Source organism: Passer domesticus, chromosome Z, assembly GCF_036417665.1.
Source record: "Passer domesticus isolate bPasDom1 chromosome Z, bPasDom1.hap1, whole genome shotgun sequence".
Classification (NCBI taxonomy): domain Eukaryota; kingdom Metazoa; phylum Chordata; class Aves; order Passeriformes; family Passeridae; genus Passer; species Passer domesticus.
This window is the reverse complement of record NC_087512.1, coordinates 33,380,086-33,406,473: the sequence shown is the minus strand read 5'-3', so window position 1 is coordinate 33,406,473 and position 26,388 is coordinate 33,380,086. Positions and strand designations below refer to the sequence as shown.

The window sequence follows — 26,388 nt, the reverse complement described above, 5'->3', positions numbered from 1 at the left end:
GTTCTGTGACCAAAGAGCAAAATGCTGACAAGGACCCTCAATTGCTGCCTGTATTTTTACTGCTTGATTGTCAGCGGAGCTGTGTGGAGCCCGATGTCTCTCCTAAAGAACAGCAGCTCTAGAAGTGTACTACATCCTTCATGATGACATAGGCAGTGAATGCCTATTGCCTAAGCAATGTCCTGAAGGAGGACACAAAACACTGGGGGTTTTTGTACCGTTGGTGTCAACGAGCAGATTGTGCTAGATGTTAATCTATTTTGAGAAAACAGATTGCTCAAAACATCTTGTCATTGCTTATAGTGCTGTAAGCATAAATGTGCTATATTTTCAGAATGCAATTTGCAAGAACCTCAGTTTGTGTGTTTAAAATTGTGCAAGATTTGCAGTAAAGTGCAAAGACAGTTGTTTTGCACTTGTTCCTGTACCAGAGGGACTGGGGGGAAAAAGTATTCTCCAAATCCTAAATTTGAACACTATCTTTCAAGTAGCTGAATAAAAATTTTAAAATAATGGTACTCTTCTATTTTTTTACAAAGAATAATTCATCAAAGATTTTAAGGTGAAAAAGAGTAGATCGAGTTTTCTTCTTCAGATAAAGAAAAAACTATCCAAATTCTAATATATTTTTGCTTTTCTTCACAAATTGCTACTAGATATTTCATTTCTTACTGAGCATTTTTTTCACAGTGTCTGTTCACTAGGTCTGGATTTTTGCAAAGTTTTAAAATTTTTGCATATCTTAGCCAATCATAAAATGTAGCACATTCCTATTTAGCATTGGAATAAAAAGTACTTAAATACCAAAAGAAGCTCTGGTATTTCTGGCCTCAAGTTCAGCTATGAAGTCTATGAATCTTCCAGGGAAACTTATCCCAGTTAAATATCCAGCCCAGTTTTGCAGACTCAACAGATGTGGACGATTCAAATAAGCATCTGGACTTTTGATGTTTACATAAAACCAAGTGCTGCTTTTCTGAGGTTCCCCAGAACTAGAGACCTCCCTGCACCTACTGACAAATTCTGACTGAAACCTGAACCATTTGTGACTAACCAGTATCAACTGTCTGAACCAAAACCAGGGACAGAAACCATCTCTGTCATAAAACCTTTCCAGAGTGTTCAAGTCATGAGGCAAGCATAGCATTTTGGCTGCATCTCTGATTGCTATCAGGGGCTAACACTTCAGCTTTGAAGTAAGTTTATCACTTACTGAATAATATCCTCACAAACAATTTTTGGGAAAGGAAAAAAAAAAAAAAAAAGAGAGCTCTTTAGTTGTATTACCAGGCTCTGGATTCAATTAATTTGTAAGAGCTGAGAAAAGCCCTTTTCTTTTTTAAACCAGACATTTATTTTTAACAAGGGATGAAATCATTGGAGAACAAAAACTGAGACATCTGTTGTTTTATATCTGTTTATTGTAAGTGCTTAAATATGAGTTCGGTTTCACACAGTTTTGACATTGTTGCTTCATTAATAATGATTACGTAATTGCAACCACAAAACAAGCTGTAAGGTTGTAACATTTTCATTACTTATTAGCAAAGAACTCAAAACAAAAGACAGATCAGCAAGAGGTAGCAAAGATTTTTGTGTTGAAAGTGGTTCATATATAGAATTTCATAGCATGATCAAGCTGGTGATAATACCTAATAGACATTTCTGTTAAAGAATTTCATTTAAAAACAAATCAAAACGTCTTTGAAATGCACATTTATTTCAGTGAAATTCTGGGGGAAGAAACCAGCAAGTCACTGTTGCTGTTTGACAAATTTGACAAACATTACACTGTTTAAGTAAAAATATTTTTCTGATATTTTCTCTAATTTTGATTATTTTTTTTTCCCTTAACATGTTCATACAAATATTAAATCTAATGAATGAGCTCTATATGTAAAGGAATGCACTCAGGTTATTTATGTCATTGTACAATTTTACATTTTTCAAGTACAACTCTCCAATACATATTTTTTATTTTATTAATGTTACAAAAAATATTTTTTTACAGTTAAAATTTTGAATTAGACTTTTTAAATAACTTTCATTTTTTTCTCAAGTGGAAATTTGAGTTTCTTGCTAGCTGCCATGACATTACTTCACCTGCACTGTCTACTTGGAACAGGCCATTTTCTTCATACATTTCCTGGGCAAGGAGGAGTGTGGTAAAGACAAAGTGTAGTGGTATAATCCGACATAATTGTAAAGGCGGAACACTGATGTCTCATAAGTAGATACATCATAGCCATGTAAGCAGCAGAGATACCATATCCCAGAGCAGTAACAGACCACAGTGTACACTATATTAACCACAGCTCTATTTTTATATATGTGATGAATGTCTTCTGGTTTTTTTGCTTAGTATTTACACAGATATATAAATTTTCTACCCTGAAGGAGTCATGCCAGTATGGACAGTTGTTGTGGTGCTCTGAATCAAATTAACAGTCAAGTTTTTTCCCCCACGTACTTGACAGGTTTCAGGATACTCAGGCCTCTGCTATATTAGCATCCCTTAAGTTGCCATGCTACACTGCCAATACCTTGGACACAAAAGCCTTCCTATGCAGCAGTAAGCCCATGGAAATGTGCAGTCCATAATTGCAATCACAAATTTTAAATCAAATGAAAGCCAAGAAGCTGTGGTGTTGTATCATCAAAACTTTGCAGGCTCAGATGGAAGGACTAGAGAGGATTGGCAGGCATGTGGAAACAGAGCTGTAATAGAGACAAACAGGGAGTCTTAAAACTGAGGACAGAGAGCAATTGACTTTACTAATGGAAACACATGCAGTATTAAATGAAAGTGTTCTGCACCTTCCTCATAAGGTGACACTTGGGAGCCCAGTCTCTCCATCCTGTAGGGTACATTTCTAACACAGTGTGAGGGGAAAAACAGCCGAGTGATTCCAGCTCCGGTTAATGGGAGCTGTGCTCCTAATCCATGGTGTGCAGTGTGAAATATTTACCTACGCCTTTCCAGTGAGGCTACTTATATAATTTCAAGGGAGGAAGTAGCCAAGGGGAAGCTGCTTTATACCAATTAAATGGAGAGGAATTGGATGGAGGGCAATTCAAAGCATTCATCCTTATAGGGAGATCTGTGTTTAAACATCTCAATGGGACATTTTTTAATGAAGAACTAAACCACACACCCTGTGTATGTCAGAAAGGGATAGCTGGGGCCCACAACACTGAATTTCTCTCTCAGGAAGGAGACTAGTGTGTAGTGTGGCTTCCTGCTGAGTGATATATTTACCTTATCAAGATGATCACAGAGAACTGTGTAGGTATGTATATTCATAAATCACTTCACCCCAGACTATGATGGGAGAATGTTGCAAGGTTGGAAGGTTTTGAAAACACCTCCAAGTATCTTGAGGCTTTTCTCAAAGTTTATCAGATTCTATCTGACCCTGAGAAGTCTTCTTACTCTTTGTCTTTATCTTGCTTTTAAACTTTTCTCCACACTCCTCCCATTTCTTCCATTCTCCATTTGCCCTTGTCCTTCTTCAATATACTACAAACTGCAGCTCCTGTCTCTACACGTTAGCAGCTCTTGTGGAGATCTTCACTCTCAGTCCAGACTGAAGGGATCAAATCAGAAGATTCTGGAAGATACAAATACCTGTGTAATATCAAGTCGGTGATCCACTTCGTTAAGATGCAAGTGAGTCAAAGTTGAAGTACTTAATATCCTGAGGACCTAAATGAAAGTCCTATTCAGATATTGGGCACCCTGTTGCAAAAAGGGAAACTCTCCCTTGTGTTTGAAAGAGAGAGACCTGGATACCATCTGATTTATCACTTCTGATGATGGTCCCGTGTATTCTACAAAAGTCTCATGAGAAAATGTTGAATAGAGCATCCCACCTACCATTAGACCCAGCAAAACTTTACTGTGGAATTTTGGAGTTAACAAAACAAAACCAACCATTGGCAAACAAATAGCTATACATTTACTACATTATCCCAGTTCTCAGAACAGTTTAGAATTTTGCTTATGCTTTGGTTCACAATTGTCTAATTATTCTGTTTTTTCATGCAGAGCCCCCTGCAGAAAACAGTTTAAATGCAACTTTTTCTCATGCTGGACATAAACAAAACTCCAGCTCAGGCCACAGGCAGACAGCTTTTAGGCATTTTGGCATCAGTGTAGTTGCTCTGCTTTGGTAAAAGTGTAAATGAGATCAAAATCTGTGCTGTCCTGCAGTCACACCTCAGAGCTGAGCTAAGATTCTCAGGTGAGAAAGTGCACACATCTGCTAAGCCTATTGGCTTGTCAAACCTCATGTTACGTATATTTGCAGATTCTCTATCTGACCAGTAATGGACACAGTCACCCGGTGTAGGATGACTGCAAAAAGTGACCTCGTACAGTGAGCTCTGGCACACAATTCTTACCTCCTATGATGCATGTAGTTATAAAGATATTGGCCCCTTTTGTCTACAAAGTCCCTCTAGTTTTCCCAGGAAGCAACAATCAGACAAAGAATAAACTTCCAGATCCAAGACCTTCAAGTAAGTAAACTCGGCACTAAGAGCTCCTGCCTGTAATAATCCAACGCCAGAAATGGCTGGAGTAAGAGAAGCTCATGGAAGTACTCATGGAGTAAGAGAAGCTATAGCTACTGGATGGGTGGAGAGCAATTGGTTAAGTGATAAGGGTGAAAAAAAAATGGCTACAGCTCTGGGTCCTACTGTATTTGCCCAAATTATCTTTCTCCTGTGGCCTGCCCTTGTGTTCAGATCTGTACTGGATTGCCTAAGGCACTACTACAATCTACTCTCTCATGCACACTTTCTTTTATTCAACTCTTTCGTTTGTTTCTGTATCTCAAAACAAGTAATTCAGAATTGTGCGTCCTCTCTCACTAGAAAAGATAAATCTTTCCTTGGTACACCCCTGGCTTAGAAACAGTACCTACTATTTCAAAAAAAAAACTGGGAAACCTGAGGAAGCAGAATGAATATGCATTTTTGGAAATTGCTATGACAAGAAGCTAAAAAACTCAAGAACAGATTGTCTTACACTCTTTCCCAAGCCTTTTCCTCAGCTGTACTTGTCTCTCTCAAGAATTGTGAGACAGGGCAAAAGAGAATGAAATGGTAACTCTGAGAGGGCTGCAATACATGGATGTCCCAGCACGTTCTTGATCAATTGCTCAGTTTAGGATCTTTGATTATTGATGCAACCCAGTCTGGCTTCCATCCAAATAGAGTGAAGTGGGGAAAGAAGACAGACTTCCAGTAAAGGATAGACTACCTTTCTTAGGTTTTCTTGTAAAGCAAAACAAAGTCATGTGCACAAAAGGCAAAATTATGACTGACCCAAGAAGATCAGGAGGAATAATAAAAATATTGGGAGAGATCTCAAGTCTTATAATCAAAAGTTATCTGCATTCTCTAATCCCAAGATATGATGAAAGGTGGGCAGAGCTATCTTGAAGAAATCCAACAAGGATAGAACTTCCTCCCACTGAAAATTCAACCTACTTTTCACCTATTCATTGCCATAAGTTATTTCAGTAAAAAATATTCTACATTCTTGTCCTCATAAGCTTATTCTTGCTAGTGCCCAGTTTTAGTCACCTGCCCTCTTTTAAGCTGGAAAGAATTCATTCTCCCCTCATGTCCACTCCGATACATATAAAGACATATATATTACATACATTAGGACATATGAAGACTCACCTCATGACTCTGTTTTTCCATCTGTGGCAGACTGCAGGGCCATGAGGAGAAGTAAGCTACGGAGCTAGTGGTAAACAGCCTGAGGTGCCAATGGGAATTTTGAACTGACTTCCACTGGGCTTGGGCAAGAAGGCACAAATAAGGAAGTCTGTAATAACTGTGGAAGTATGTAGAAAAGTCAGAGAAGAAGAAAAGTGGCAGTGTTCACTTCTGGGCTCTGCTGGGGATGTAGGCAAGACTCACATTTCTACACCAGCCACACTGCAGGGCTGCAGCCATGATCTCCTGATCACAAGAAGGAGTCTTAGCATTGTAGGGACCAAAAAATCCACTTGGGGAGACACACAGATGGCCACACTAATCTTGTCCATAATTCTCCTGCTGAGTCAAACTCCTGTAAAAAAGACATTGTGGTCCTGGTCCAGGGGTCCTAACAATGCCAGATAAGACAATCCTAAGAAAGTAGTTCATGCAAGTTTGTAACATCTGTATCTCTTGTTGATGCCTGTAGGCTACTCCGGGCCATATTCCCCTGCTCTACTGCAGAAGAACCACCTCTTCTCCCTGCCTGGGTACTTAAAAAATTTTTTTATGTTTTTCTTATCATTTAGCTATGGTGGAGTAGGAGTGGATGATTCTCCTTTCTCTCAGAACAGTCATTGCTTCAAAAAAATGCTCCTCCAGGAAAAACTGCATTCAACCAAATGCAAGATGAACATCAGTGCTTCAAGTATTCAGTTTTTCCTGCATCACCTCTATAATATCTTTGTCATCTGACTTGTTCTGTGTTCTTATAAACCCATAAAAATTATTTATGCAATGACCCTACTAGGCTTGTGTTCTTGAACCCTGCCTCTCCCTATAGAAACTAACAATGTACTCAAACAGGCACCACGCATGGGCCCCTCAAGTGCACCGCTGTGTGAAAAAAGAGGAAACAAGAAAGGAAAGAATAAACCCCTTCACCAAGGTTTGGCGGACCAGAGAGGAGAGATACATGCTATAAAGTGACAAAATATTTTATTATTGTCACGTGAAGAAACCTCTTTATCTTGTGAAGTGCAAGCAAGTTGGATTGGCATCACAGAGAGACTGCTACTTAGCCGAAAGTCCTGAAAGCCAGCTCACGCTTTAACTAGTCTCCAGAGTCTGGCTGCCCTCCTGGGAAGCAAAAAAACCAAAATAAAACATTTAAAAGCCATCATCACTTCTCATTGGGAGCTGGCTCAAGAAAGCAGAAACACAGTCAACATGTACAAGGCAAGTCCCCACAGCTTGTGTGTTAGGCCATCTTCAGTTCATCAGAGGCCTGCAGGAGAGCATAGAGATGGCTTTCCACCACATATTTCTTACTGTTGGGGGCTGGCTGGGGTTGGGGACAGGTCTGCTGGAGGGCATGGAGGCTTCCCAGCCTGCATGAGCCAGCTGCATTCCACTGAGGTTCAGCATATCCAGGGCCCAGGGACAGATTACGGTGAAAAACAGGGAACATAAACATTGTCTATGTTCTGGTCTGGCCCTCAGAGGCATGGGAGACACAAATAACCTTTCCCAGGGGTGTCATCCTTATGTGTCTGCAGGAGCAGAGCACACAAACTCAGGGCTATGAAACCTCTCTATCACACAGGTCTGGGCCACCAGCCTGTGTGATGGACATCTTTGCCTGTGTGCTCATTAGAGAGCTTGGTCAGGAAGAAGAGACACACAGCACATCTTGTCTTAGGTAAAAAATTAGCAATAATAATTGAAAAACTTCCACAGAAGCCACAAGGCTGACAGCAAACCTCTTGGTTCTTGGTCAGATGCCAGCCCACCCCTTGGTTTGCTCTTCTCACCCTCAGCTAATAAGTCACTCACCAGAAGATGCTGGGGTTCACCTGCCATGGCAAGGGGTGCTCTGAGAGATATCAGACCCAATGTGCAGTGCACACACATGCTGGGCAGGGAGCTGCCTGGATGCTCGTTTGCTACTGGCCTCCAGACAACATTTGTAAGGGCAGCTGGAGACTGCAGGGTGCTCAGCAGTGGCAGGTCACAGGAGGATTGGTTTGGCAGTCACAGGAGGGAGCAGGCACTAGTGCTCCTGCTCTCTGGTCCACCCCACTAAGGACTCTGGTTGGATACTCCTCTGTGCTCTTGTGAACAGCATTACTGTTCTGAGGGGCCTCAGACTGTGGGTTCCTGCTTGTTCCTTGCATATGCTTCTGGTGGGTTTTCCTCCTCTCTATGGTAAGTTCCAATGCCCTGGGTGAAATGTTCCAAGGTGCCTTGCTGGAGGCCAGAAAGCCCTGCAGACCCCCAGTGTGGTGGGTGGCACTTCCCTGCTCTTGTGCTCCCAGCAGCAGTTGGGCAAGCATGTCTTGGGGAACAACAAAGCCTCTATGGGCTTGGCAAAGACTACACAGAAGGGGCTGCAGGTTTCTTGGGCTGGATTCTAGTCTCACTCTGTAAGACACAGTGCTTGGTGTTTCTAGACAGAGCTGCAGGGCAGATATATCTGCTTGTCTAGTCTGAACCCCACACTTGGCCTGCAAATACTATTCTCAGGCCCACTGGAATCCCTTCCTTCTTTTATCTGTAAAAACATGGTGACACAGAGAAGGAGGTGGATAGCAATCAGTTGCTCTCTTTTTCACCATAAGAACCAGGGAGTGGCAAACATATTTAGTGGGAAGTATAATCAAAACAAGTAAAAGGTATTCATGTGAAGAGTACAAAGACTTCTTATGGAGCAGGACCAAGTCTGGGGAATTCTGTTTTCTTATGAGATTTTGGGGTGAAGGATATTCTCTCCAAAAACTTTTGGGATTTCTTCTAAAGGAAAGATGCAAACCAGACTAACTCTGATGATCCAGTATTGCTTTGTGGACCTAATTGGGATAATTTAGACATTTTATTCTTTACCCAAGACTCTGTGAAATAATTTGATTTTTTCAGAGCTCTGCTTCCTGCAGGAAAAAAAAAAAATCAACAGAGTAAGGTCTGACAGACACAAAGGTGTGTGTTCCCTGCCTTAACATATAGCCTATGAGCAAAAAAACCATCATCAAATGCATGAGTGACACTGAACATGTATTGCAGGAAGATGCAAGCAAGCTAATTATCAAAAAGTACAGTGGCTGTGCTTTTACAGCCACTTTAGCCTTCACAACCAGTTTAGCTAAACATTGCCCTGTAGCCACGAACTGAGGAGTCATTACTAAATGGTGTCTGAGCAAGCTCTTGTCTGCTTTCAGTTCATCTCTGAACTGCAGGGCCAAAGAAATTGTTCCAGCAACATATTTTTGCTTTGTTGTTGATGTCCCAGTTTGAATTTATGTTCTGGGCAGGGAGGCAAGGAAGGCAAGGCAAGGCAAGGCAAGGCAGGGAGGGAGGGAGGGAGGGAGGGAGGGAGGGAGGGAGGGAGGGAGGGAGGGAGGGAGGGAGGGAGGGAGGGAGGGAGGGAGGGAGGGAGGGAGGGAGGAAGGAAGGAAGGAAGGAAGGAAGGAAGGAAGGAAGGAAGGAAGGAAGGAAGGAAGGAAGGAAGGAAGGAAGGAAGGAAGGAAGGAAGGAAGGAAGGAAGGAAGGAAGGAAGGAAGGAAGGAAGGAAGGAAGGAAGGAAGGAAGGAAGGAAGGAAGGAAGGAAGGAAGGAAGGAAGGAAGGAAGGAAGGAAGGAAGGAAGGAAGGAAGGAAGGAAGGAAGGAAGGAAGGAAGGAAGGAAGGAAGGAAGGAAGGAAGGAAGGAAGGAAGGAAGGAAGGAAGGAAGGAAGGAAGGAAGGAAGGAAGGAAGGAAGGAAGGAAGGAAGGAAGGAAGGAAGGAAGGAAGGAAGGAAGGAAGGAAGGAAGGAAGGAAGGAAGGAAGGAAGGAAGGAAGGAAGGAAGGAAGGAAGGAAGGAAGGAAGGAAGGAAGGAAGGAAGGAAGGAAGGAAGGAAGGAAGGAAGGAAGGAAGGAAGGAAGGAAGGAAGGAAGGAAGGAAGGAAGGAAGGAAGGAAGGAAGGAAGGAAGGAAGGAAGGAAGGAAGGAAGGAAGGAAGGAAGGAAGGCTCTTTTAGCCTCACTGTGAGGTCTAGAAAGTTTCAGTACCAGTGATAACTCAGCTAAAAAAACATCTGACCCAAATCGGTTTATGCAGCTATTTGGTCCTCTCTTCACTTTAAAAATAAATCCTCAAACCCCAGTTGAATAAGCTTGCATGGCAAGGGAGATTTAATCCATACCAAGATTTTGGTCAGATATTTTTCAAACACTGGCATAAATTTTTAATTTGGACTTTGATATCCAAACAGGCCCAGCTGTAGTCCTCCTGGGGATCTTTCCAGAGGCTTGGATTTTGAACAGGCTCTGCAGCAAACAGCAACGACTACTGAAAATTCTGATGGCTGGTGCTGAACTACCAAGCCCTACAAAAAACTGGAAATCAACACATCCTGCCACTTGGAGGGACTGTTTAAAAAGGACTTCTCAAAGGAGAGCAAATGGAAATAAAATACATAGAGGCAGGAAATACTGGTACAGTTGTGTCTCCATCTGGGAAATATTCTAGGAATGTTCTCAGTAACATAGGATTAACACCTTGAAATGAGAAATCAAATAAACACAACTGGATATGGTTTCATTATTTGCTTCAATCTGATTTGTATTTTTTCTTCATGTTGCATATACTATGTACCCTTTTATTGTAGATGTGGCCCTAGATAACCATGTGTTAACTCTTTGGATGTTAACCAATAAAAAAAACCTAAAAAGCGATTCTTGATTCTTCTTTTTCTATAGCAAATCTAAATTTTCTCAGGTCTTCCAAAATGTCGCTTCAGTGCAGGCTGTGGCAGCTACTCTTTTGTGACAGCAGCAAGCCAAGCACTTGCAACAACTAACATAAAAGACATTTTATGACTGCTTTGGGTCCAATACCCAGTAGAAGTGCCAGGTTTTGATATGCTAATATCTGATCTTACCAGCCCAAAGTAATGCTACAGATACAATCCTTGCACCATTATTATGGTTAGTTCAGCACATCCTAGTTGATCTTAAAGTTTCCTTGAAAAGCTGCACTTTGGATAAAGAGGAAGATCAATGTGATTTGACCTTAATTAATGAAGAATATTTTAGCCACTTGGGCTTGGATCATGAAAATTTCACAGTTCTATAGCTGCCCAAAACTGAACATCTCTGTATATGCATAAGTACACAAGTATATGCTTATCATTCACTGTCATTTCTAGAAGATGGCAGACTCTGCTTCCTTTATTAAGGTCCTAATGAATGGTATCCTTTGGATTGATTGTCATGTTTCATTCCTTCCAAAACAGAAAGGTGTTTTCCTAATGGTAAATTTATAATCCACCATGGAAACATCACATATCACTATGAATACAGCAAGAGATATGATAAGACAGAATGGAAACATGCTAGGAAAATTATCTCAGAAGGTTGTCCACCATCTTTTTTTCTGTTATTCCTGGCTTTAACCAACCATTGCATGTGTTGTACTTCTTGAACACCAAATTTACTGAAAAAAAAAAAGAAAATTAAATTGAAGATGTCAACAACCTAAAAAAAATTCTTTTTACAAATAGGCTGACAGATTGGGAAGAGCTCTTGGTTTTTAAAGACTCTGGCAATAATGAAAGGAACTAGAACCAGTGGAGAATGAAGTTCTTGTTGCCACTGATTAATACACAATATACTGTCAGCCTATCCTGCAAAACGACAACATATATCATTCTGAGAAGGTACATCATTTGCTGCATAGGTCTTATTGCTAAAATTGTTGTGTTCTGCTTTTATGATATGAACTCTTATCTCCAGAAGCTGGACTGTGTCCATCAGCTCAGTTCAGGGGTTCTGAAATAACAAGATATATAAAAACTTTTGGTTTGAACTTATCTGAGGTACAAAGCTTCCCTGCTTGTGATGGTCTACTGATTACCTGTATTTTTGATACTTGATACTTGAGTTGGACAGCCTCAAACCAATCTAAATCATTTGAGTTTAAACTCTGCTTCCTCACCAACTACCTTTCATTGAAGATCTTGATTTTTCTCATGAATCACAGTGAAGAGAAAAAATGTCGAGTCTGTATAACACAGGAAATTCCCTTAAAACAAGCCAAAGTTCTTCAAAATCATGTAATGTGAAGAGGGCCAAGAAACTACTGTAAATGGTAATCAGGCTCTGCAAAGTAGCTGACTTTATGCAAAGCAGGCAAGTGCAGTCAAAACACTTACAGTAATCAATTGAAGTTGTTGGGTAAAGTTTTTTCCATGTCCCATAAATTATTGAACAGTTAATTTCGTCTTTGTGCCTGCAAGACATTCTAGCTTTAGGATGACAGCTTTATCCATTAAAGGGAGTGTGGTGACAGCAGTACAGAGAGTGCTGAGAATGCAGGGAGAGAAGGCCCATTCTCAGCTGCATTACCACTGAACAATGCTGGGATACGTCAACATCTTAATCAATATGCGAGAGTCAATTAATGGGGAAGCAAGCACATGGCTTAAGCAGGATCTCATTATTAAGTTCATGTTTTGTCCACCAAATAGGTGAAATCAATATAAAGCTGAGTATAATATAGTAAATACATAACCATCCACTCTTACCCAGCCTTTCTTCTCTCCTTATTCCCTCCTGGGCCAGATTCACACATGCCTCTTCTCTCTTTCATATTGCAAGGGCAGCTATTGAGGCAGACAGCAAAACTGACAGAAGTTGAACTGATTGCAAAGGGCCAAATTCTGTCTTCAGAGCCAAGGAAAAAGCCCCTCTGTGGTTCCAAAGGTATCCCTTTGAAAGAAAAAGTGTCATCCTTCAGAAACCTGTGCTTCTGTTTTTCTCCCTGTTGGAGGTTTCATCAGATCAGTGCTCTTACTAAGTCCTGGAAATGCAAGCAGTAGAGAGAACTGTTTTTTTACAGAAGGGACCTGGGATGTTCTCTCAGTCAGTCACTGTCTAGATTTATATTCTGGGCAGTTCCATGGTTTTGAAAAAGAGATCAGGATGCATGAATGGGAGCAAGCATACAAATGGCTGACTTCATACCTTTATCGTAGAAATTACTTCACCTATCTTATCTGCTCCTGAGCTTGTAGATTTGGGGTTTTGCGTAGAAAAGTCAATGGAGCTGAATCAGTAGTTCTGCAGGCACAACATGAATATGTGGAATATCTGCTTTCACCAATAACTGGGTTATATATATTCATTTTTTTGGCCAGTTGTGGTAATGTAATTTTAAATGGAAACATCGGAAGCTGAGAGCAGTGACTGAACATTGGGAATTGAATATTTCACTTGCTTGATTTACAGTGGAAGCATTTCTGTCTTTATGCCCTTGAACAAAATATGGGGGGGGGGGGGGGGGGGGTGGAAAGAAGAGAATTAAGAAAGGTGGCTTCTGTGAAGTCATGTGAAAAGAATAAATAGTGTAATCTGATCAGACAATACCAAAGACTGTGTATGGTAGGTGCTGGTTACACTAAGGCACTAAGGTAAAGATCTAAGTTTGATAAAAAGAACAAAATCTTTGGAGAAGGCATTATGGGCCTGCCCTGAAATCAGCTGTAATTCTTGGAATAATTTCCATGGCAGAGGTTGGGCTATCTATTTAGTCTTCAAAATAATCTTCAATGTGACTCTATTCTCAGTGACACTCCTGCAGAGCAGAGTGAGTGGAAAGCCTCGGTCTCTCCACAAGGAGGCCTCAGCCTTGGGCGTGCCTCTAAATTTAGAGTTGGATTCATAAATCCCCCATCTTGTGACAAAGAATAGCATAGGGGAAGGAAAAAATAAGAATGGTGTTGTCAGAGAGCAAACTTCACTTGGTGTTTGGCATTAGGAGGAGAAGAGCTGACTAACTCAGCCACGGTACAGTCTTAGTGTGTACTGCGAGAGAAGCCAGTGTGGAGTGATCAGAAGATTCAGGGCAAGAGTCTGAAAAACATTCTGTTTCCACCTATGCAGAGTGGGAAACTTGCTCTGGTGTGTCCAAGATGTCCATATAGGTAGCAGATAATGTGCTGCACCACCTGTTTTTGTTACCTAGTAGGTAATTAGAAAGTAGTGTAACACAACATGTTCAGGGTGAAAAAGGTGTGGCCTAGACATTTGAAAAGTGAATAAAAATAGCATGATGTCAGTCACTGCATGGAACTTTCTCACCTTTGTTTTTATCAGAGAAAAAAATGTGAGAAAAAATTGGCAGTGTAAAGGAATACTGAAAGAATGACATATTTGTCTGTTAAGTATAAATATGAACAGCTATGGAGATCTGGTGCTATGGTGCTAGGTTTTAACTCCAGTAACATTCATCTAGTGCCAGGAAACACTAGATTTAGTACCTGAGGGATTGCAGTCTCAAATACCTTCTACATTTTGTTTTAATATGCTGCCAAGAATTTAAATTGGTAAAAGCTGGGGACTGACAAAAACTTGATCCCCAAGAGTTTTTCTGGCACAGATTTATCAGGGAATACGGTGCCATTATTTTTATTATAATTTTTTTTTTTTTGGTGGTGGTTGGGGAGCTCATTTATAACTCTGTGACTTCTACTCCCAAATGTATTTTTAAAAATCTTAAATAAACAAAGGGTTTTATTTTCTTGGTGGCGCTAGGAGCTGTCATTCATTTTATATACAATATGCCTACTTGGATTGAAGTAATTTTAACATACTTCTTGAAAGATCAAGAGCAGGCAACAAAAAAAAAGAAATAAAAAAGAAAAAAAGAAAAAAGAATAAAGAAAAAAGAAAAAGAAAAAGAAAAAGAAAAAGAAAAAGAAAAAGAAAAAGAAAAAGAAAAAGAAAAAGAAAAAGAAGAAAAAGGGAAAAAAAATAAAAGACCATGGGGTACACATTCTATCCAAACCACTACCACCCATCTGGTGTCTCTCTGTTCCAGTGAGGGATGAACTTATAGTGTGTAGTAAAAATAGGCAACTCTCTTAGGCCCAGTCCTGCTTTCACTGATGTCAACAACCAGCATCTGTTTTGCAATAAATATGGAATGGGAAAATGCATTTCACAGGGAAATACGGGCTTGCAAAGGAAAAGCTGGACTTCCCTTGGAGACAGACATCTAACAAAATAACATTTAACCTTTATTGGACTTATTTAACCTTTTTAGCTTTCCACTAGATAAAGGTCCCTGTGATGCTTGAATGAAAAGCAAAGCCAAGAAACTCCCTTTTATATTGTAATAATTACGGAAGAACTGAAATTAGTTGATGTAAGATCTAGATCAATTTTATAACATTGGATAGGAAGGCAAAGGGGGAATCTAATTTGAATGTAAATTGTGTTGTCTGTTTTGCAGGTCAGAGAAACTTCTTTCCCTTGGAGTAGAGACTGCCAGGATAGTCTTAGTGCTGCTTTGTGAAGTTAAGGAACATCTTCACTCTTGAGACTTTGAGGTTTATGCAACTGACCTACAAACCCTTTACACATATCATATTTGTAGGCAACTACAAATAAAACCTCTGCCAAATAGGTTTAATCACTTACTCAAGGTGATACAACAAATAAATAGAACAGAAAATAAAATCAAAGGAGTTTCTGGTTCCCAGATTTATGCTCGTTCCATCAGGTCCGGTTGTAGCCAACAACAGAACATTGAAAACACAAAAGTAATATATACAATAGTTTCTTTATGGTTCCACATTGTTCTCACATACCATAACCAGATCTCCCTAAATATACTTTCAAGTTAACTAAGTAAGAGTTTATATGGTTTGGTTCTTTTTTGTAAAAAGAATTTGTCATCTTGTCCCTTGAGCAGACACAGCATAGCTTGCACTGCCCAGAATGCCTTCAATTTTACTATACAACTAGGTTTGGTCTCTTAGGACTTGTACTCTTTCCTATACCTGTGTTATGGATAAGATGTCCACCAGATTATTTCTTCCCTGTAGCTCAAAATACAAGACAAAATTCCTTCCACCTGTTAGGTAAAAAAAGGTGTTGTATAGAAGCTATGTTGGTTTTGGTCTTCTTTTGAATTTTGCTAATAAAAGCACAAGCACAATAGTTTTCTTATTAAAAAAATTATTGCTGAGGTTTATAGTATGCCTTTACCTTGAAGGAACACAAAACACTTTTCAAATTGCAGTTTGGACCTGGCAAGCTTCTGTGCCCTCACAGCGTCCCGTTGACTTGAATGATGTTCCCAACACATAAAGATTTCTCCATATGGATCCACTTGCAGATCTGGCCCTTAAGGCACAATTTGTCCCTATGCCAAGAGAATAAAAGCACTTTGAAGAAAGGAAATTTTATGCATTTCAGGTCAGAGTTTCCACCTGGGCTTTGTTCCTTATGGAAGAACAGGGGTTGTGAGTTTCTAAAAGTGATGGATATTCTAGGTTCTGCTGAAGAGCCCAGCACTAGAGCCCCATTCCTTTTTGGCCCCAATATAGCACTGATTTCTGAGTGGCCATATTGCCTTTTCTGTATACCTCTGCACATGAAATCTGCCTCTCCTGCATGCTGCTCCCATTCACCTGAGGGAGTACACATACCCACACATGTCATGCACTTTCCATCCCTGGCATTGAGGAGGATGGGATTATTCCCCTTGCCCAGGGGGATGCTGGCAGTGCTAGGGATGACAGTACTGCAGCTGAGAGTCTGTTCTCAAAAGAAACATGCCTCAACAGATGACTGAGCATAATCTCAGCAAAGGTCCCTGAGCAGTCTTCTACAGAGCTGAGTGATGGGAAGGATACTAGTGCAGCATCAGTACCTTACCCATTCTCCTTCCCTGAGGTATGGATGTGTTTCTCCTGCTCTCCAAAAGTAGAAATAAATCCCAAGTACTTTATAAACGGTGTTCAGTCTGTGTAACACCCTGTAGAAATTAAAACACCAAAATTAAATTGACAGGGAGATTTGATAAGTAATGTCCCTCGTTTCTGTCATGGGTGGAATTTAGCTGGCTAAATACACAGTTTAGGATACCTAGATTAATATGCCTAGTCATTAAAAAATTGCATAAAATATCTGGAGATGTAAGGGCAAACACTCACTTTAAGCTAACTTCCAACTCCAGCCTACATAAGAAAAGCTCCAGATGTTTGTTCTTGCTTTCTCTGTGTAAAGGTCATACATAGCCATTAGTATATGTAGTTGGTCATGCACTACATATGTAAGTGCATAAACTACAAAAACCAATTTCCAGCAGTCTTCTTCTACAATGACAATTTCTGCTGCAATCAGAAAGCAGATAGGTGCACCTCATAATCAGGGGCTCTGAAGAGATCACAGAAGTAAAAATTATGCCTTTAGCATGGAAGGGTTAAAATTTTAACAACCTACTTGCAAATTTGGACTTCTGAAAATTGCTTGCAGGAGTGGCGTAGTGCAGCTTGTCCCATACTAAATTTATAGTGAATTTATGTTAATTTGCAGAGCCATTTCATTTAGTAAAAACATGTAACAAATGTTTTCATATTGTTCTAGAAATACTCAATATATGATTTGTAATGGGAAAAGTAAAATACTCTAGCAAAACAAATGCATAATAGTGTGTTATTTTAGACTACATTTAGTGCAAGAAACATGCACATCTACTAAAATCCCCTGTTCAGCCCATCCACTTGAAGCATGTGTTCATTCATTGCTTCAATGTTCTACATTGTCTTAACTAGCTAGAAGCATCATAGCTGAATATGCTCCCCACAATCACTTCAGATCAATGCAGTGGTAGGTCTCCTTTCATCCCTGGTCCAACAGCCCCCCTCCAACACCAGAGGTCCTTTGCAGGCACAGGGCCCTGATTTATGTTTAATGCAGCAGTGTTTTTACTGCTTTTGGCACAAGATATTGAAAGAGGTGAAAAAGACACACAGGCAAAAGTCTGTTTAGAAAACAATTCCAACATAAGCACCATATGCCTTCAACTCATAGGCTCATTTCCAGGCAAGCCACCACAGCAAGCACAACAATTAGCCCAGGTTTCATTTTTTTCTCCCTTAAGAAGTGGATGGGGGTGTGGGGGAGGGTAAAGGGAGCAAATGTGTTGGCAAGTGCTGTTTCCTTCCTATATGAACGAAAAATCCTACAGGATTTTTTTTATTATTATTTTTTTCTAACTGCTTTCCTTCTGCTGATTTACTACCCTGTATCTATCTACCCCTAAGGAGTTTAAAAGCCTCATTAGGTTTTTAGTGTGTATTTTCTAATTTTGTGTGTGTGGTGTGTGTGCACACCTGTGTTGGAAGCAGTTAAACCCTCGTGCAAGAAGGAGCAGGCTGGCTTTTATTGACACTGGTCCATTGGTAGGGATGGCAGTTTGCACCATGCCTGCATACTGTCCCATTCATTCGTAGAAGTGCAGACACCAAGACCATGTTGCACCTAATTTTCATATTTGGTCAAATCTTTTGATATGCACATGAACTGTATTTATCTGGACTGAGAAGGAAGTCCACATTGCTAGAACTGCTGTAGCTACTACAGCAGTAAAAACAGAATAAACAGTTTTCTTGCTCCTTGGTCTATATTATTGGTAATCAGGATAAAACCTTTAATTAACTTCACCAAAATAAGGCTGAAAAGACCATGTCAGGGCACAAGGGAGATATGACTTTAAAAAAGGGTGCTATCACTATCTCTACAAGAAAAGTTAAAAGGCTCCCCAATATTCAAGACTGAAGTTGTTTTTATTTTTCTAGTAATTCAAAGTCCTGTGATGCCTGGAACTTTAAAGGAACAGGGAGCAAAGAGAGATCATCCTTGTGGTTCACACCAAGAGGAGGGGGCTTAACCTCAAGCAGTAGTCATTATCATCAGACAACTGGAAAAAAACAACAAGATTTAAAATTTAAACAGCATAGTATCTACAGCTGAAGATAATTCTTTCCTCTAGCACAATATATCATTATTATTTGATCAGTAATGGCTGAAAGAGCTCAGTTTCACTCAAATTATTCAGTGCATAATAAATAATTTTCATAATCCTAGCAACATATAGAAAAATATATTTGCTGAATATTTTTTGCATTGAGTCTCAAGAAATTATTTGCAATTAAATTTTGAGGTTTCATGACCAGTTCCATTACATTTAGGCTGTTCTCCCAGGTTGTCCCAGGGTACCCATGCTTTTACAAATGTGCCTTTCTAGGGTGAAGGAATAACCACCTCTGGGAGCATGTGAAATCATGTTAAGCTTGTTGCTAGATCTTCAGAAATAAACATAATTTGCCTCAGGAGTGATCAAGTCTGTAACAGGAAAAGTTTCCTCTATTCCCTCTGTCATGATCTGTACTTTGAAAATAACAAATTCTACTCCAGGTCTTAGTAAGGGACATCTCCTTTCTCTTTTTTCTGAAAATAAAAATTAAAAATTAAAAATAAAAATAAAAATAAAAATAAAAATAAAAATAAAAATAAAAATAAAAATAAAAATAAAAATAAAAATAAAAATAAAAATAAATAAAAATAAAAATAAAAACAGGAGAGTGTAGAAAAACTCAAAATTCATACAGAATGAAGCTGGAGAGGAGGAGAATGTATGGAAAGGTGGTAATTTCCTTTTTTGTTAAAGGCAAATTGAAAACCCCAAAAGCTAATGCCAGAGACATCACCTGCCCAAAGCTCCCAAGGCACTTGACAAACATCAGCTGACATGGCTGTCATTGAGGAGAGCATCATTAGCAGGAATTTATCTCAGGATTAACAGCATTCCAGGAAGTTAGTTGACACATCCACAACCATGGTTGCCACACTGATTGAGGAGTTTCCTACTCTAACAGTGTCATCCTCCTTGGACACCCTCCTCCAAAATCCTGCCTGAAAACACACAATCTTAAGAAAGGATGAAATCAGTTTTGTTTTAAAGATGGGATTTCTTTTGTGAAAAAGCCAGTGATCCTTTTGTTCAGTATTTCCTTTGTTTTGGTGCAACAGAAATGTCAGCCAAGGGAAAAATGAGACAAGATCAAGATCCCAAGACAAGTCAATTCCACTAGTGTGCGATGCCTGTTCCAGAGAGCTCTGTTAGACCAGCAACCATAAGGGGGAAATATTTGTGACAATAACAGTGTGACACCAGAAAAGAGAGGAGGCGGGGAGGAAAAATTTCTGGAATGAAGAGAATTAGCTAGGGGTCAAGGGCTGGGATCATGAATGGCAAGGTGGAAAGCACAGAAAAAATGCATCTAGGAGAGAGATCTTTTCTGTATTTTTTTGTTGCTGGTTTTTGTTTTGGGGGTTTTTTTGTGGGTTGGTTTTGGTTTTGGTTGTTGGGGGTTTTTTTGGTGGGTTTTTTGTTTGTCTTTTTGTAAGGTTTTTTATTTTTTATTTTTATATTTACATTTTTAGTATTGGGGGGGGGATTGTTTTCCTTTGTTTTTCTGGAAACTGGAGGCTGGTAACTTGAGTTTGGATGTTAAGATGCAGACCCAAACAATACAGTACTGCTAGTGCAAAATCAAATTTCCCTGTCTCTGGACTCTTTGCCTGCCTTGGCTTTTACAGCCTCTGGCCCTTCTTTGCCCCATCTGCCCTTCAGCCACATTTCAGTCTGTATCTGGACAATACTTTGTGTAGGTTCATGAAATCCTATCAATCCACTCTTTTCAAAGTATCAGGCTAGCAATCTGTCTGCCCCATTGAGTGCAAATTCATATATCCTCCTGCCTCCTCGCCCTTTTTCATCTTTCTTTTTTTTTTTTTCCCTGGCAATTAAAAAAGTAAAATCTAAGACCAAACAAATCAATGTTTACGGATTTGTAATAAGTTTCTTTCTATTTATTTATTTATTTATTTATTTCCTCTTCAGTCACTAAAGAAGCAGCAGCAACTTGCAAGGAGCAGTTGTTGCCAGAGGGTGAATCATAGCTATATTGATTTGATTATGTAAAAGCTCAGAGGAACCTAAAGCCAGATACAGAAATATCTCATAGTCCAAACCCTGTGGGACACACACTAGTAAAAAAGCAATCTTTATATTGTTCCTGATAAAAGCATCATTAGTTTGCTCGCAGTGAAACCATTTCTCTGCTGATACAGTATATGGTTTTCCTTTTCTCTAGAATCCACTCAGACATAATTAACACTCAGTTACGAGACTTCAGGTTTCCTCTGGAGTGTGCACTCTGAGGCTGTTGAGAGCGTGGGTGCACAATCCTGAGCATCTCTGAATTGCTCTCTCAGCCCTCTGCAGAGCAGGGGTCTGTCCTCTGGGGCAGGGCATGGGGTGTGCTGCACCTGAGTTTCGGCATCCTCCCTTGCACCCTCAACTGGCTGTTTGGTGGGGCTGAGAAGCTCAGCACTGGTGAGCTCTGGCTCTGTCAGAAAATGCCTCTCACCCCATCCAGGCTTTACACCATAACATAGGCACAAAATCGCACAGACACATGGACCTGCGCAGATAGACTCGTTCCCAGCTTGTCACAACAAAATGCTTGCAATGTGTGATTTTCTGCAGAGCAGCTCCTTTATTTCACAAAAGCAAGTGATACTCTGCTGCCATAACTGGCTTGAAGATGGGCTGGAAAAAGCAGGGACAAACAGTTTAAACTAAAACATCATGGAGAGCTAAGGCTATACATTTTTACATATGCTTCTATTAACCACACAGCCTAATATATGGGCAGACTGAAACTGGGATAGGCAAGTTCAGCAATTCCAGATCTTTCTGTGTACCGTGAAGGAAGAATACAACCCATTTTTTTAAAAGCAATCTTACAAGTTAATGCCTTCATTGTAGAGGAGGAATGTGTTGTAAGTAAGTCTACCTCACTCACCTCTAGTTCTCTCATCAATTTCAATCTTCTTTTGACCCAACCAAAGAAAAATACCAATGAACTTTAACTTCCTTTGTTTGAATCTGCAATGTGGGCCTTGGCTGTAAGATAATGTAAAGAGTTACCATGATACCAAAGGTGTTACGGGACAGATATGGCACAGCTATGATTCTTGCTAAAATACTACGTGCTTCTGAGAGGAAACTTCATGTAGGTGAGAGAAGGGAAAGGACAGAAAGACTCATTTCAACGCTTGCACCTGTCTTCTCTTCAAATCAGTGTGAAGACTCCTCAAGGAAACTTTAAGACATCTGGGAGTTTTGCTGACAACTCTGAAGGATTCATACACATACAATTTGAAACAATGCCAGAAAACTCAAAATGTCTAAATGTGATGATTTTGGGGGATCATTTTATGAAGTTTAAAAGCCTTTAACATTATTGTACTATCACTAACATAAGAATGTTTTTGTCCCATACTCTTGAATTGCTAAACAATTGGGATTACTATAAACCAGGAAATTATTCTCTCTTTTTTTGTCTGTCTCTCTCTCAGAGCTTGATTCATGTCTTTTTCTTTCTCAGAGCTGTTCCATTGGCTGCAATCCTGGCTAGTGTATGCCCTGAACTCTTCAGACAGCACCACATAGTTACATACAGGTTAAAGCACAACGTTTAGGAGACTTGTAAAAGGCAGCCTGCTGAGCACTTTGCATAACCAGTGCTTGAGAAGAAAGGCTGTTCACATAAATTATTTATTCAGCCTACCATTTGCAGTGATTTTTCATTATCAACACAGGAATAATTCCAGTGGTTTTAGGTCTCTTCACCTGCTTCTGTAGTACCTACAAAGGTAGGGGTGTGACTGTATAGTACATCAAGTGTAGGATAGCAACCTGTCTGCCTGATTGATTTGTTCAAGGAGGATGGATCCCTACTGTTCACAGCTATCTCTGTCTCCCATTGCAATGTGGTGCTGAATCCCAGAGAGCACCACAAAATACTGTCCTCAGCAGTAAAAGCTGAGACTATATCAGGTCTCTCTGTGTTGAATCTGGTGCATAGTCCCTGGATGACTTTTAGCACAAAAGTGGAAACAAATATCATTAAAAGAGAGCTTCAGTTATTGGGGCAGTGATTCACCCATCTTTTACACACTAGCATAGGAAGTTTCTAATAAAATATTAAGCACACTGTGATATGGTGTTTTTACTCTGAATTCTGTACACATTTACAGTTGAACTGCATGAATTAAGAGTCTTGTTCTGATAAACTTGTGGTCTTTGGTGGTTTTAATTGTAACTTAAAAGAATACATAACCTTTTGCATGACCTTTGCAATTTGAGTGATCTGCTAGCATGGCCTACAGCATTACAAGTCTGTTCAAACCATCCATAGATATTTGTCCCTTCAGTTCCCTCAGCATTCAAAACAGCTGAACCTGACACCTCACTTGTGACCAGGAAAACTGCTTACATTTGATGGATGACATGTGATTTGAACATATTTTTGATAAAACAAAACCTAAAACTGCCTGGATCCACTCTCTCTGAAGTCCTCAAAAACTTGGACTCAAAGAAGCTGATATGTTCAGAAAGAAGGCACATCAGAAAACCTTGTGTGAGAGAGAATAAAAAACCCCAAATTCTTTTTTAAGCAAATGCTGCAGTTTGGAAGTAGCTGACACACAATTTTGTTTTTAATAGATTTACTGAATGAAATATTTTTTAATTAGAATTTTTTAATTAGAATTCACTTTCATACATTATGAACCAAAAGGTAGAGTTCATCTTAGTTTATCTGAAAAATGTCAGCATTTCTGTTTTACAGAGAACTTGTGCTTACCACTCACTGGAATTAAGTTATTATTATTGTCTTTCTTGTCTGTAGCAATCTGGGTGTTTCTTCTGTACAAAAACCAGGCATCAATGTAAGCATAAAGAAAACCTAGGACCAAAACCACTGACACAAGTGAAATTGCAAGATGGCTAAATATGAAACCACATTTTGATAAGTCTTGCAACTGAAAATGTGGCAAACACAATTCATTAACTTCATATTAAAAAATCCCTATGTTTTGGTTTTTAGTCTACTTTTATTCATCAAGAAACCCTTCTCGTACAAAAGGTGTTCTCACAATGAATAATGCTCAGTTCATTGGCTTATTCTCTGCAAGAATTAATAAAGCCCTGAAAAATTGCTGTGCACAACAGCTTTAATAGCTCTGTCCGGCTGCTTCCCAGTCTCTTCCTCTGGAAAATAAAGCAAACTCTATCTATAAATCAAGGCCACTGAAATGAAGGCCAGTTGCACATCACAGAGAATGGTTTTATAGGTGGAACGTGAGCTTGCTAATTTCTCATATAAATTATTGTGCTTTATTGAAAGCAGTTCCATTTACACACTTTTAGTTGTGAAGACTTAAAAACAAAATCACAAGCCCTGTTATAGGCTGATTTTAACATGTCTCTTTTTTTTCCAGGCAGCTCTCAGTATAAAACGTTTAGCTGACAATGTGCCAGGAAATCTGTTTCATTAAAATAAACACTGATACACTCATTGTGAAGTTATCTAACTTATGATATCAATGATCTTTAATAGAGTTGTTTTATTACTGGAATAACATTTCTGTCTAACAAGTCTGGAGTCAATATTTAACAGATTTAGGTCAGATTTAGCAATAGGATTTTGCAAAAACCTGGGAAGACTGAATTCTGACTGTAAACTCATAAAGTAGGTTTACAGATTACAAAATGAGCATTTTCATAAATATGCATGTCTCATAAATATTTGAGAAAAAAAAAATTAAATGAGATCCAATATCTACATGACTGTCTAATTAATAATTCTTTTGATAGGGTAGTCTTGAATACATATTAAACACATGAGAAGAAAGAGAAAAGAGGGAAGGAAGGAAGGAAGGAAGGAAGGAAGGAAGGAAGGAAGGAAGGAAGGAAGGAAGGAAGGAAGGAAGGAAGGAAGGAAGGAAGGAAGGAAGGAAGGAAGGAAGGAAGGAAGGAAGGAAGGAAGGAAGGAAGGAAGGAAGGAAGGAAGGAAGGAAGGAAGGAAGGAAGGAAGGAAGGAAGGAAGGAAGGAAGGAAGGAAGGAAGGAAGGAAGGAAGGAAGGAAGGAAGGAAGGAAGGAAGGAAGGAAGGAAGGAAGGAAGGAAGGAAGGAAGGAAGGAAGGAAGGAAGGAAGGAAGGAAGGAAGGAAGGAAGGAAGGAAGGAAGGAAGGAAGGAAGGAAGGAAGGAAGGAAGGAAGGAAGGAAGGAAGGAAGGAAGGAAGGAAGGAAGGAAGGAAGGAAGGAAGGAAGGAAGGAAGGAAGGAAGGAAGGAAGGAAGGAAGGAAGGAAGGAAGGAAGGAAGGAAGGAAGGAAGGAAGGAAGGAAGGAAGGAAGGAAGGAAGGAGGAAGGAAGGAAGGAAGGAAGGAAGGAAGGAAGGAAGGAAGGAAGGAAGGAAGGAAGGAAGGAAGGAAGGAAGGAAGGAAGGAAGGAAGGAAGGAAGGAAGGAAGGAAGGAAGGAAGGAAGGAAGGAAGGAAGGAAGGAAGGAAGGAAGGAAGGAAGGAAGGAAGGAAGGAAGGAAGGAAGGAAGGAAGGAAGGAAGGAAGGAAGGAAGGAAGGAAGGAAGGAAGGAAGGAAGGAAGGAAGGAAGGAAGGAAGGAAGGAAGGAAGGAAGGAAGGAAGGAAGGAAGGAAGGAAGGAAGGAAGGAAGGAAGGAAGGAAGGAAGGAAGGAAGGAAGGAAGGAAGGAAGGAAGGAAGGAAGGAAGGAAGGAAGGAAGGAAGGAAGGAAGGAAGGAAGGAAGGAAGGAAGGAAGGAAGGAAGGAAGGAAGGAAGGAAGGAAGGAAGGAAGGAAGGAAGGAAGGAAGGAAGGAAGGAAGGAAGGAAGGAAGGAAGGAAGGAAGGAAGGAAGGAAGGAAGGACTCCTCTTTGAAACATTGGCAAGATTTTTAAATCCTACTTCTCCATTTTAAAACTTCAAAATCAGTCAAGAAGACCCTTTAACCTCATCAATATTACATGAAAGTCCTCACATGTACAGCCTGTTGCACATGAAAGATTGTTGTTTGATTCCCGGCACAGCTGGGGTCCAGGGCTTCAGGCAGCAGGACTGCATCAATTTAAGACCTCTTCTACTTGAGGAAGTACAAATCCTGAGTAAGAGAATGTTGGAGAAGCATGCTGATGATGACCCATTGCACTGTCCTGCAATTCAAATTTGAATGGGATTTCTACACTGGCTGCTCAACCTATAGAGTCATAGTATAGTCAAAATATATTAAAAGCAATTCCCAAATTATTTCACAAAAGCAAGTGTCACAATCATTCCACAGTCAATTAAAGCCCTCAGTTTCTTGTAATATGCAAGTATTTTGATGGATAGTTTATTGACAGAGCTAAGAAATCCCTAACTCTTGGATGAATGGCCATTCTCTGTGGAATTTGAGAGATGTATTTTTTATTTTCTCTAGACTGTAGTTCCACTGTAAGTGTTTTTATCACCCATGTAGAGGGAAGGAATAATGATGGCAAATACTCTCCTGTAGTGAGAGCTCTGTGTAGTTAGTCATCTGATTAGGCAGCAAAGCAGGTTAATGAAGACTAAAAGGAAAGCAACCACCCCAATGTCCTCTGCATATCTTTGAGCAGTTACCCTGAAGGGATTTAGCAGGGGTATGAAGAGAAATACCTCTCTTGGCTGGCAGAATGGAGCATGTGGCTAAAACCACTTTTCTCTGGAGAAAGCAGCAGAGCTGTGATTCATAAACTGCTGCTCTGGCTACTGTGTAATTCCTTGAGTTGCAGCAAGATCTTCATAGTCCCTCACACCTCACTGTTCACCCATCATTCCATACCTAGGAAATCACACCAGAAATGCAAAGGCAAGAAAATCAATGGAATTAAAAGTTTGTTTAAATCTGAGTCATCTCTCTAATCTTGTGATTTTCAACTAAGCTGAACAGCTTTTTTTGACAT

The 26,388-nt window shown here is 39.9% G+C and overlaps 1 long non-coding RNA gene across 1 annotated transcript; it reads right to left on the bottom strand.

The window, feature by feature from the left end:
* Window positions 1–1,403: 1,403 nt before the first annotated feature.
* LOC135291159 (uncharacterized) lies at window positions 1,404–21,517 on the bottom strand. Its single transcript, XR_010354028.1, has 8 exons — window positions 21,412–21,517; window positions 16,412–16,511; window positions 15,740–15,896; window positions 12,274–12,457; window positions 5,938–6,088; window positions 5,695–5,851; window positions 3,260–3,611; window positions 1,404–2,718 (listed from the first exon to the last, which is right to left on the bottom strand). It is a non-coding gene; the product is annotated as an uncharacterized LOC135291159 (long non-coding RNA).
* Between the last annotated feature and the right edge of the window lie 4,871 nt (window positions 21,518–26,388).